The sequence below is a fragment of the Dipodomys spectabilis genome, unplaced genomic scaffold (assembly GCF_019054845.1).
Source record: "Dipodomys spectabilis isolate Male_0828 unplaced genomic scaffold, ASM1905484v1 ptg000050l, whole genome shotgun sequence".
Taxonomy (NCBI): Eukaryota; Metazoa; Chordata; class Mammalia; order Rodentia; family Heteromyidae; genus Dipodomys; species Dipodomys spectabilis.
The window spans coordinates 10,791,927-10,805,455 of record NW_024870727.1 but is presented as its reverse complement, the minus strand read 5'-3'; positions in this window follow the sequence as shown (position 1 = coordinate 10,805,455).

Below are 13,529 nucleotides of genomic sequence, written 5' to 3'. Positions count from 1 at the left end.
TCCTTTCAGCAAAAGAATTATAATATTCACTTCCTTTACAATTTTCTAAAAACTCACACCAGCTATTTATGGGTACTTTATTAAAAAAAATTCTAGTCAAATTTGTCCCTTAAAAATCTCTCTCTAAACGCTCAGTGTCTTTGAACTACTTTATATTTCAGTTTACATTTTAGAAGCTACTTATTTTGGACAATGTCTACCAAAATATAAGTTCTTTGAAGGGCAGAATCATCTTAATTCTAGTTTAAAAAACGGGGCAGTTTCTGAAGAGTATCGAGTTGGGTGAGTAAAATCTGAGTGTATCTTTCTTGATATTGGATTTCTAGTGTTAGGGAAGGCATTAATTGTGTCTTGCAAGTTTTGGAGTCATGAACTTCTCCTTGGAAGATGTCACTCTCCTTGGATTCCACTGAGCTCACAGCAATGGTTTTGTTTTTCTGTTCTATCCAAGGAGAGGGGGTTGAATTGCTTAGGCAACAATTTGTGACACAGCTGAATTCTCTGTAGACAGGGCTGGCAAGGGGCCTTTCCTGTTCTCATCCTTCAATGCCTGAAAAAAGTTATGGACACCAGCATTCTGTACCTGTCTTCACCCCTCTCTTTCCTGCTCCTCCCTTCTCATCCTTCCCCCCACTCTTTAATAAACACAGTCTTCTCTCCCTCGTTCACATCAGGAGACTCAGCTTGGAACTTCTGTGCAGGAGAAGTACAGGCTGACAACACAGGAAGACCTCCTCTCTGCTTGCTAGTTGCCTGTTTTCCTGAGCTGGCAGGTGTACTCTTCCATTGTAGAGGAACATTCATTTTTGAATGTCAAGCCCAAACATGGTTGGATGCCAGCCACTGGTATATATGGCTCACACATGAGATCTATTAAACCTAAGAACAATTTTAATAATAATAATAATACTTAGTCAATGGCTAAGGGAGGAAGAGACCTGCATTACTTTAATTAACTGGCTGTTGTCATCATCATTCTTTCCCAGAAAACTGAGAGGTTGTTCTCTAGAGACTATTGTAGTACTCCTGAGAATTGTAAACCAAAATACCATTTCAATGACTCTCTCGTGGTCCCCTAATCTCCATGTTAAAGTTGTATGCTTACATACAATATAAAGATGTACAACCTAAGTCAAAATTTATTATAAACAATACCTTAATTAAGATGTATAGGTAACAGTCACACAGATTTCTAACCTATTGACAATGTGATCATTGGTAAAAAAAAAAAATATTCCCTGTTCATAATTCATCACCGAAAATTCTCATATAGGAACTAATGTGAATTTTGTATTTATTCCTGAAATATCAATCTGTATTTCTCTGTCTTTGACTCTCTCTCTTTCTCTCTCCCCCCACCCCCGTGTGTGTGTGTGTGTGTGTGTGTGTGTGTGTGTGTGTGTGTGTGTGTGTGTGTGACTCCTCTCTCTATTTCACTGGAAAATCCTGAATAATACCCTGGGTAACTAGCTCAGGACATCCATCTATTGTCTGCTTTCAGTTTTTTCTCAAGTTCTTCATCCCCCGGCTATGGAAAGTATAGTCCTTGCTATGGTTTTTATATTACTTCACACTGAAGCATCCTTCGTCTCCCCTCTTCTATGATTCCTTGACACTCTGTGTCTGAGTCATCAGCCTCTGACTTTTGATACTTCAAAGAAAGAGTTTGTAATTCAAAAAAAAATTTCTTCACTCTCTCAAGTGCCTAATTCCAGCAACTGAAGGCTAAGCTTTTAAACTCTTTTAGTTATGTACTTCTGAAAGTCTATTTTGAAAATCAAAGCTAAAAGTGACATTTTTCTTTTATTAAAAAATAATCTACCCTATCCTAAAGCAATGGATGCGTCCATGTCTATGAGTACAGGGCAAAGGCATAAAGGAATCATAGGAAGCATTTAAAAAATCATGGACATGATTTTTTTGGACATGATTTTACTCTATAAGTGGGGATTCTCAGCCTTGGGTTCAATAATCACCTGAGGACCTTGGAGAAATATCAAAGCCTGACCCCAAGAGATACTGATTGAATTGATCCAGAATGAGGTTTAAAGCTGGGATGATTTTAACATTAGGTGGGGTGCAGTCCACTGGTATGGAAGCAGAGCCATAGAGCTGGGTTCTAATTCCAGGTTTTGCCTTCAAGTAATGGTGAGACCCAGCATTCACTTGTTCCTCTGAGAAATACACAGTAGAGATTCAAGGTGTTTAATGAACTCTCCAGCCCTGTTATGGTGTGGGTATGGGATGTTGACTGACCACAGGTTCATGTGTAAAAGCTTCATCACCAGCTAGCAGGTGATGCTATTTTGGGAAACATTTGGAGGTGGGTCCTCGATGAGGGAGGCAGGTCATGAGGGGAGGGCCTTCGCAGGATGGCCCTTTTCTGATTTGTTCTTTGTTTCTGACTGTCATGAAATGAGACACTTTGCTCCTGTACACCCTTCCTCCATGATATCTGTCCATCACTGTTCAGAAACCAGAACAATCTCCACACCAGGAACTCAAGCCAGGAGCCAGCATCGATCTTTCATCCTTTTATTTTGTGCCAGCCATTTTTTAAAATAACACTGACTAAAGTACCCCTAAAGTGATATTATCCTACAGAATGTTTCAGGAACCTGGGACTCAGAGGTTAACACATCTTTGAAATCATCCAGCTAAGGAGTGTTGGATGGGCTGGCACCAACCTAGATCATAGATCATTTAGTGGTCACTAAACCAGTGGTCCTGCAAGCTGACCTGCAGTTTTGACAGTGGAACTCTACCATGTTTCCACTTCCATACATTCTCCAAGAACTCTAAGTGAATTTTCCTTACTCAGGATGGAGCTTACAATAGACTTAGTAGGGAATTGACCAGATGTTGGTCAGCTGGCAACATTTGTGTCCCAAATCATCTCACTGACTTTATCTTATGTCTACACTTGAAAACATGAAACACATCATCACCATCAACATCATTATATCTTCATGTCCAGATACATAAAGCCATGAACTACTGTTCTTTAAGCTATTTTAGCAGTGGAATCATTGAAGACTTTAGAAATGCAAAGACCTGCAGAGAGGCATTTCACACAAGATGGAGTAGAAGAAGGAAATGGGAAGGGACACCCTGATTCAGAGTGAAATGTGAAAATAGAACTTGTTATTCTATAATTTAAGGAACTGAACAAAAAATGATTATTGAGACACGTTTCCAAAATGTCCGCTCCTCACTAATCGCTGCTGTGTCAAGAACAGGTTAATCTAAGAGCTGGTATTGCAGACCTGAGCTGATCATTAGAATAGGTTACTGATCCTTTATGATCCAGGAGAATAGAGGTTTTATAAACTATTAGACAAAGAATGACCATATGACCCAGATTTCCCACTGGTAGACACCTACTCCAAGGGAATAAAAGCACGTATCCCAAACTTTTGTGGAATATTTGTAATAGTCAAAACTAGATAACACACAAATATCTACCATCTGACGGATGGATAATCAAGATACAATATACTTACATGATGAATATAATTTGAAGATAGAACAGAATTCAATAGGGATGGGTTCTATCAGATGTCTGAATCTCAAGGCATCAAATTCAATAAAAGAAACCAGTGATCAAGCACTGATGCTATGATTCCAACCATGCAAAATGATTAGAACCAAAAAAATTACTATAGAGACAGAGAATTTATTAGGATATGGGCAGGGCTAAATTGAGAAAGGAAAAAAAAAACCTGAAAACAAGAGTCCTTTTGGGGACTGGTGAAGTTGGTCTAAAATTAACAAGTGAATTCTATGGCATGCAAATCACACAGCAATAAAGTTGTTAATGAATTATATGTATGCATGGGGAGAAAATATTGGGTAAATTGAGTATGATTTTAATTGAGGAACCTGTCTTATAGGAATATGTGTATTATAAGTTCTGCAGTTTTTCTGTAAGTTAAATTTAGGGTTTTAGAATGAGGCAGGAGATGAGATACTCAATGATTATTCCAGAACTCTTTGGGGAAATTATTATTAATAACATTGTGTCCAGACATCATCTACTAATTCTGTAGTCTTCAATTCAAAATGCAGGATCTAAACGGCAGAATGGTTGAAGCTCTATAGTCAATTGAGGGTTCTGATTCACAAGTTATCAGTTTGGGGCATAGCTATCTAGAACCTTTACTTGCATTTTTATTGGGGGGTGGTGTCACTGAACAGAAATTTAGATTCACCCACAATGAATGAACCCTGGTATAACATGTTACCCCTGGGGTAAAGGAATGAGCTAAGACATAAGGATGTTCACTCCTTTAGTGTAGTTGTGTTTAAGAAAGGATGCATCTGATCACATGGGCCTCTGAAATATGGCACAGATATCAGAAGCAGAGAAACCAGAGATGTGAGACAAGACTTGTTGTCATCTTTCAAGATGAGGGGCAGCTTCAAGATGTGAGCAGTTTCTGAGGGCTAGGAGTGGCCTGGTAGGAGATGTAGCAAGGACACCAAAGCCCCATCATTTCCAGGAGCCAGATTTGCCAGTAAGCATCTCGGCTGGCTAGAAAGCAGATTTTTTTTTTCCTTGAGAATGCATCCCAGACAATGCCTTGATTTAGCATTATACGATCCTGAGTAGGGAACCAAGCTGTAAACTGCTGCCTGGATTTCTGGCTTATAGAAAATAAATGTGATCTCAAAAAAATAAAATTAAAAAAATCTGATCTCTTAGTTGCATGTGGTCTAATGTGCTAAGTTTTTGGTAAATTGTGGTGAAGAAACAGAAAACTATCGAATGTGTTTCCCACATTAAAAAATGAGAAAAATGCCACTATCTATCTTATAAGACACTGTATTCTTTTCAATCAAATAAAACAATAATAGAAAGCAGCAGTACTTTGGATAGGACATGTTTAATTTAGGTTAGCTCTGATTACTATGATTAGTATAATTATTATTGCTCTTGTTACTAAGAGCAGGTGCATCAAAATCTCACAAAAGAAATAGAATATTGTCCAATACATTCATAGCAAACTTAACTTATTTTTTATTCAAATGACAACAAGAATATATTGGCCTACCTGGAGTCTGAATACTATTTTTTTTCAGAGCTGAAGTTTGGGCTTTTATGCAAAATCTGATTCCTTTCAAGCCCCACGACTGACAAAAAATAATCTGATTCCTCTCCATGGTGCATTTCTTACTGAAAAAAACTCATTCTCAGACTTTAAATTCATCTCAACCTACCTGTCAAATTTTGATGATGGGTGGTAAATGGTGCAGACAGCAAGGAATGTTCTCATTAATATCTCCCGGATATGGCATTTTAAAAGTTTATATATTGACTGTAAAATTGAAATATTTTTGCCATCTCACAGAGTCAAGGTGTTATTCACGTGACAGACAAATGCAGCCAGCTGGAATGCAGTCATCCTTATGAAAAGAGACTGAAAAACTTTGCATTCATGAATCTCAGATATGGACTTACACTCAGCAGAGCTGATACCCATAGTGTGAACCTGACACTTTGCAAATGTGAACTTGTGCATATGTGGAACAGCATGGCTGTGTACATTCCCCAGTGGAGTTGGTCCAGCCTGGAAGCAAAGGTCTTGCCGATCCTTCCTATGCTGGTAAGGCAAGGATAGCTTGACCTTCAATGTTCCATTGTTCCTGTCTGTGGTTCATCGTGTTACCAAATTTCCTTTGCTTCATCCTTACTATTATTGAATAATGGCCACATCTATTCCTGGGCCTCATTGTTTATCAAAACTAAAACAACTTCAAAAGGTTCACACCATTTTTAAGTAGTTGAAATGAGCAGAAACATACCATCAAGTGATCAGGAAAATAGAACACAGTGCAGCCCTCACAAACAGAGGCAAAGATCTCCAGCAAAGCTACAGACATTGAAAAGCTAGAGGAAGGGAATTGAAACTTGTCTTCTCGGGCAAGATCAGCTGTCACTTAGCTGTGTGGCTGCTTTTGAGGAGCGGCCATTTTGTCTTCAGTGAAATTTTTGCTTCCAAAAACAGCAGGTTTGCAATTCGTTACCCCCAGATTGATGTGATGTAGTGTGTACTTGGTGATTAACATACTCGTGTAAATTTGGGGCTTGGTGAATATTCACTATGGATAAAGAAGCATGAAAAACACCACGAGATCTCCATGACCTGAAATGGATGCTTGTGTGTCCACACAATAATACCATGGGATGGAATCAGGTATCTTTAAGGTCTCCCTCAGAGCCCAATTTAATCTTCCGTTATCTTCCTTCAGTGAAGATCTCAGCATCTTCGCGATCTCAACATACCATGAATCATTTCTCTACACTATGGCTGTTGGAGCATCCCTGCCTTGCCTTAACCTCCTCTTAACATCCTCTTTATCCTGAGTTTGGGATACAAATTCAGAGGGATTCTGATCAGATGTGGGATTTGCATTGACCAGTTGCCTGGTTCGAGCATCCACGAGAGAGAAAAATATGTAGTGGAGAATATTGATGTTAGTGTTTGAATTCAAATGTAACATTATTTCTTAGGAACATTTTACTTATTGGGAAAATAGAGGCAATTCTTTCTACTTGACAGGGTTTGTTTGAGTCCTACATTCATTTAGCCCAAGTACATAATACAGAATAGGCTTGCAAAAGAACTGTAACTGTTTCATTTTCTTCTCCCTTTCACAAATGTTATATTCTAGACTTGGGTCTATTCTGGGCAAGATGAGGAAAGGGAGATGGCCATCTCCATAATTGTCCTAGTGCTTAGAGACAGTCACATTCTATCTAGTGATTATACTAGACAGCTGATAAATTATAACACAGACAAAATACGTTGTCACAGCAGTAAGGAAATTAAGCAAGGTAAGCAATAAGAGTCAGGAAACAAGGATTTAATTTTGAGATCTAATTTGGAACCCAATTAAGTTGATGTAGAAGCCTAATATTTCATTCATCTCACGAAACATCTCTAGGCTTGCTAGTGATTTGCTACAGTTTCTTCTCCCATCTCCTCTAATAGATAACAGTCTGTCATTGTGTTCTTTAACAAAGTGCCAAAGAAACAGCTCGATACTTCAAGAGGGAAACAAATCACATGTTGTCAGAGAAACCTGATTCTGGATTCTGCCTGATAAAGTAGTGACGTAGTTTAACCTTTAAAATATAGACTTAAGAATTCTGATGAGGTCTTAGGTTATTGCTTTGTCTCAAAAACTAATTATATTCTTTAGAAAGGAAGTTATGCCAACTCATGTCAATTTACAACTGGGAATGCCTCTTGGGTTTTTATAATGGGGAAAAATTGGTTATTTGAAGATATAATTGCCTAAATGTTCTCTTCTTGGTCCTATATTTATTTCTGAATACCATCAAATACATTAAAGTTACAGGTCTTCAAGTTTGTGCTAAGTTGCTTCAAGTTGACATGGAAAAATTCATAAGGGATCTGGCACTGGTGGCTCATACTTAGCTACTCAAGAGGCTGAGATCTGAGGAAGAAGGTTCAAAGCCATTCTGGGCAGAAAAGCCCAAAATGAGACTTGTATCTACAGTAAAAAGTCAGAAGTTGAGCTGTGGCTCAAGTGACAGAGCACCAGCCTTGAGCAAAACCCAAGTAAGAGCAGAAAGGTTTGAGTTCAAACCCTAGTACCAGCACACGTGCACACATATGCACACTCACACGCACACACACACACTCATACACACATGCACACAAACATATTAAAACCCTCAAAAACTTAAAGCAAAAATTCATAGGGGTGGTATCATGATGTACTTAACTTTTTTTTCTTTTTTTTGTGTGTCAAGGGGCCTGAACTCTGGGCCTGGGCGCTGTCCCTCAGCTCTTCAGCTCAAGGCTAGCACTCTACCACTTGAGCCACAGTACCACTGCATGCTTTTCCTGCTTATGTGGTGCTGAGGAATCGAACCCAGGGCCTCATGCATGCAAGGCAAGCACTGTACTACTGAGCCACTTTCCCAGCCCCTGTATTAAACCTTTTTTTTTCTTTTGTCAGTCATGGGGCCTGGGTGCTGTCTCTCAGCTCTTCAGCTCAAGGCAAGTGCTCTACTGCTTGAGTCACAGCACCACTTCTGGTTTTCTAGTGGTTTATTGGAGATAAGAGTCTCACAGACTTTCCTGTCCGGGCTGGCTTTGAATCACGATCCTCATATCTCAGCCTCCTGAGCAGCTAGGATTACAGGTGTGAGCCTCGGGTCCCTGGCTTTGTACTTAACATTTTTAAGGGAACCAGTGATACCTTCCCTTTGTCACAGGCTCTATGAATGGATACACAGACTGGACAGCATTCCTTTAGATGCCATCCTATCACTTAGGATTTGGGGTTTCTATAATTTCTGTGTCAGCAAGCCGGGTCTATACAAAACCCACACTGGAATCAGAAGTGAGGATAGAGATAAGTTTGAGAACATGCTTCCCATTGGGACATACTGATGAATATTCAAACAGGATATTGTGTGTGTGTGTGTGTGTGTGTGTGTGTGTGTGTGTGTGTGTTCAAATGGCTCCCTAGATGCCAAACACAAATCCTTCCTAAGATGTTTGGACCTAACTATTTGATACTGCCAGATATGTCTTTTAGATGAAGTCTAATGCTAGAAAAATCCACGGAGGAACCCATCCACAAGTTGAGAACACTTAGTACCCTCTGTTCAGCAGCTTTCCTCCAATTTGTCATTAGGCTTGGATCAATGTTCTCTTTCGAAGGCTTTGCTATCACAGTCATCTGCCTGAAGGGCTGGAAAGACGGGAGCTCCCTTTCATTGAGGAGAAAGTTAAAATAAATGGGAGGCCATTAAGATGGTTTTAGCCTACTGAGATGGGCTTGCTATGGTTGCTGTAAACTACTTGTCACTGAGGACAGCCATCTGTTCCTTACAATCTTATTTGGCTACAGTCGCCTTTCTTCTCATCAAAAGAATTTTGACAATGGATGGTTTTATTTACTGAACCAGAAGGCCGTGGGGTTCCCTACTGTAGGTGTTTATTTATACCAATATAATTATATAGAGAGATGTAAGATGTGGGCATTATTGTTATTCAGACTCAATATATGACCATGCAGACTTTTTTTTTTAATTTGAGAGGGTTACAACACTCAGCTATCAATCTGTTTGTGGGTCATTTTGCAAATGAAGTAGCATATTCTAGAACAAATACCAAGACAAACTGTCACATTTGAAGACATGGAAGTGTTTCCATTGTGGTGAAGAATGTCAAGTTCTTCTCTATAAGTAAACTCATAAGTATTATTTCCATTGGTGGAATATAAAATACATATTTATAATTAAATTTATAACAGTTTTATCATAAAGTCAATATGCTGTTTTTCTGTGCCAGGAAGAAATATTGCTTTCTATTATTCTTCAATAAGTACAGGATACAGAGAGAAATCCATGGGTTCATTAATTGGAAAGCCTTCCTCAACTACAAATCTCTTCTGCAACTTTACTCCCATTTGCATGGTACTTTTCTGCCAAATGACTTCACTCAAATTTCTTAGGAGAAAAATTAATCATAAGACTTGACACAAGAGAAACACATTTTTTATACTCAGTTTCCCAAATTCCTTTTTTCTTTTTGTCTTTCTATTGCCATCACCAGAAAAAAACATGTGGAAGCCTTAAGTTAAGCTGTGACTTATCATGAGGAGCAAGAACATGCATTTCACATGTTCATCTTTAAGGAAAAAGAAGGAACACGTTTATAAAAAATGACTTTACTGTATTTCTAACAAAAGAATCAATATCTAGCTTTTGCACAAGCAGTCCCATGGTGAAAATTAAAATCATTCATCCTTGTAGCTGTAAACACCAACCTTCCATGCCTAAGGAGAGAAAAATATAAAGGAACTTTCTTGAGCAGCTTTATAAAAAAATGAGAAGTGGAAATTACTCCTCATCTATTCTGTTACATGATTGGTTTTGTGAAAACAAAATAATTAATGCACCATCCTGAATGCTCAAAAGTCTTAAAAAATTCTTCACAAAGTTTACTAAATAGACAAAGATGTATTTTGTAGGCAATTTTTAGAGAGAGTTGTGTGTCTGCATTTTATAAAGCACTGTCTCAGGTGAAGACTGCAAACAGGCAAAATACCAGTGGACTTGTTAGAATGTGCTCTTCAAAAGGAAGAGGCAGGGTAGCAAAGAAAAGTGACATAGTGTTTTCTTTAGAGGAAATGTGGTGTAAAAAGAAAAGTCAGCATTTCAATCACTGCTAGCCTGTAGTTTTCTTGTACCCTAAGACTGTGAGCTAACCTACTGTGTGTCTTGGAGGATCAGCGTATCTGTTTCAATATGAAATAGGCAAAGATGGTCAAAGTAAGGGCTGATGGAAGTGGAAACATCTCTTGCATCTGAAGTCCCTTTGACAGAAGCTAAAATTGAACACTTCCTGTTGATTCTCACAATCACAATTTTTGCCACATTGACGCTGTAATCTGTTGTCCCATACTCAGAGAAAAGCTCCCTCTTACAAAGTTCCCAGCTTGGGTACATTCTCCACATTTAAAAAATATAAAAATGTATATAAAATGTGAGTAATATCTATATGCATGTACAAATGTGAAAAAGATGACATGGGTCAAGATGCATTGCATTCACAAACTGTTTGGTTCAATGGCAACTCCTCCTTATAAATAATAAATACTTAAAGAAAAAAAACGTATTTGTTAAAATTACCTGGGAACAACTGAACCCCTCAAACAGAGTTGGGCAGCAAAAAGTTGAAGATGCAGATATGAGGCTGAAATATATAGTAACTTCTAAAGTTCCCAGTGGAAATTGAATGAGCTAGACACTCTTGTCTGCACAGGGAAGGACAGCAGAATAACTCAGGGGCAGAGGACAGTCTGGACAAGTGAGAGTAAAGAGGAGAGAGAATGAAAATCCAAAGTAGCAGCAAAGCTAACATGCAAATCAAAAAACAACTGATGTGATGGGGTTGGCCACAGAGTTTTCTACACACAACTCTTTCTAAAAATTGCCTACAAGATCAGATCAGTGCTACGAGCGTGATTAAGACATCCAGGCTGTGAGACCACCTATGCAGGGGGTGGGAGGGAAAGCCTGTGTTTAGTGGGGAGCAGAGCATTGAATGGTCAATTATCTTTTTTTTTTTTTTTACTGTGTGACCTCAGAATCAAAATGGCTCAACTTTAACAACAATTGTTCTTCCTCTTATCCACTTCTAACTCAAGCACAACCAAAGTATTGGCTTTTGGGAAGAAGCATGTGCCAATTGTGCCTCATGCAGAGCAACACCTCAGAAGATGAGGCAGTGAGGAAATGTTCTGGCAGACCACGTTTGAAGCTGGAGGACAAGGCCAGCTTGAAGTGAATCACTTCAAGAATTACAGTGTTGCCAGGCGCCAGGGGCTGCACCTGTAATCCTAGCTACTCAGGAGGCTGAGATCTGAGAAGGGAGATGAGAAACCAGCCTGCAGAAGGAAAAGTTGCGAGATTCATCTTCAATGAAATGCCAAAAAGCCAGGAAGCTGTGGCTCTAATGGTAGAGTGCTAGCACAAAAGCTCAGTGATTGCACCCAGGCCTTGAATTCAAGCCTCAGTACTAGCACATGCACACACACACACACACACACACACACACACACACACACACAGAGTGTTATTTCTACACCATAAAGATGAACTGCTTCCACACTGGGACAAGTCTTATTCTCTGTCTAGCAGGGAGCTAAACAGGTAGATCTGTAATTTGGGTACATATGCAAGTGGAATTCTCTAACACCAAAGTCATAGGGAAAACATGGGTGGGGCCATTACTCTGGTGTCATTGGCACAGTGCCCTTTACAATGCTCTCATGGCTTGTCTTCTGGACCTGCAGACCAGGGACTCTAGCAAGCATTTTCCAGGATCCTTTTTGGACTAGACTGCAACACACACACACTAGATCCTGTTAGATTTGGATGTGAATGTAAGGAACAAGAGATTTGGATGTGAATGTAAGGAACAAGACAGCACTGCCAGTTATGAGAAGTTGTAGTTTTCAGAGAAGCAGCTGTGGATGCAGTTTCCTGGTTCTGTGGCAGCTATGGCCAGATTTCTCATACCTTTCCAAAATAACCAGCAAAAAGCATGAGGGAGGCATGACTCCAGCCTAGCAAGTATGCTAAGTGGTAGAACACTTTCCTAGAATGCATGAGGTCCTGGTTTGATTCCCAGCACCACGAAATAGGCAAACAAATAAAAACCTTATCATGCTCTTAGCCATGCTACTGGAGTACTTAATTATCCAAAACAGACACATAAGACAAATAAACATATCTGATGGCAAAGAAATGCCTCTAGCTCATTAGAATGCTCACCTTTACTCTGGAAGGAGTCATGGAGACTGAATGCAGCCCCATTTGCCATCCACAGTCTGGAACCTTGCCAAATTTGAGCTCTGGTAGTCAAGTGGAACACGGGGTCGTGTGGCCAAGAGGACCAGTGTCTGGACTTAGCATCATCAGTTCTCAGCCATGAGCTTCGTTACATTCTGTTACATGATCTCTGTGGACTTTAATTGTGTCGTCTAAAAGAAAAGAGAACAGATGGTCTAAAGACAATTACCACCCTGAGAGGCTCTGCCATTGACTTTCCCATGCTATCTTTCCCTTTACCTAGAGAGTCTATACAAAGAAATCTCTATTAGCCCTTCATCTTCTGGGTCTAGAAGACTCAGGAAAAGCATCATCTCACTGCTGAGGTCTGAGCATTAAAGACAAGCTTCGGAGCTCTAGAAGAAGAGAAGTAACATTGGTCCGACAAAACTGGATTCAAATCTAGACCTAGATTCAGATCCTGATTCTCCTCTGTATCTTCAAATTCAAACCTATGTTTTTTCTGTCTACTATACCTCTGTCTTTCCTCCCCTACTTCCTTCCTCCTTCCTCCTCTTCCTCCTTCTCTCTTCTTTCTCCTCCTTTTGTATGCTACCCCTTCTTCCTCTCCCATTTCTTCTTCCTTCCTCTTCCCCTTTACCGCCTCTTCCTTCGGTTTCTTTTCCTCCTCTTTCCCTTTTCTGCTCCTTTGTTATCTCCTCTTTTTCAGAGGAATTTGAAGTCACTACATTTGAAGTTGCCTCTTACATCAAGTTCACCTGATTTTCCCCAAAAGAATTACAAATGTCAAAAACAGAGACATTTTATTTGTTCTGTGCTATCCTTATAACAATTTCCACAGTCAAGAGATTCTTCGTGATCACAAGTCACTTTGTCTACTATCCTGGAAGAAGCTGCCTCCCCCTCCTCCTCCTCCTCCCTCTCCCTCTCCCCTCCCACTCCTCTTCCTCCTTCTCCTTTTTCTTCTCTCTCCTTTTTTAATATCCAAAGCTGGTTTATAAAAATGAGATTTCTTCCTGGGCACCAGTGACACTCACCTGTAATCCTAACTACTCAGGAGGCTGAGATCTGAGGATGGAGGTTTGAAGTCAGCCCAAGCAAGAAAGTCCATGATACTTGGATCTTCAATTAACCATCAAAATAGAAAAAAAAAAAAAAAGTAGAGCTATGGTGCTAGTGGTAGAGC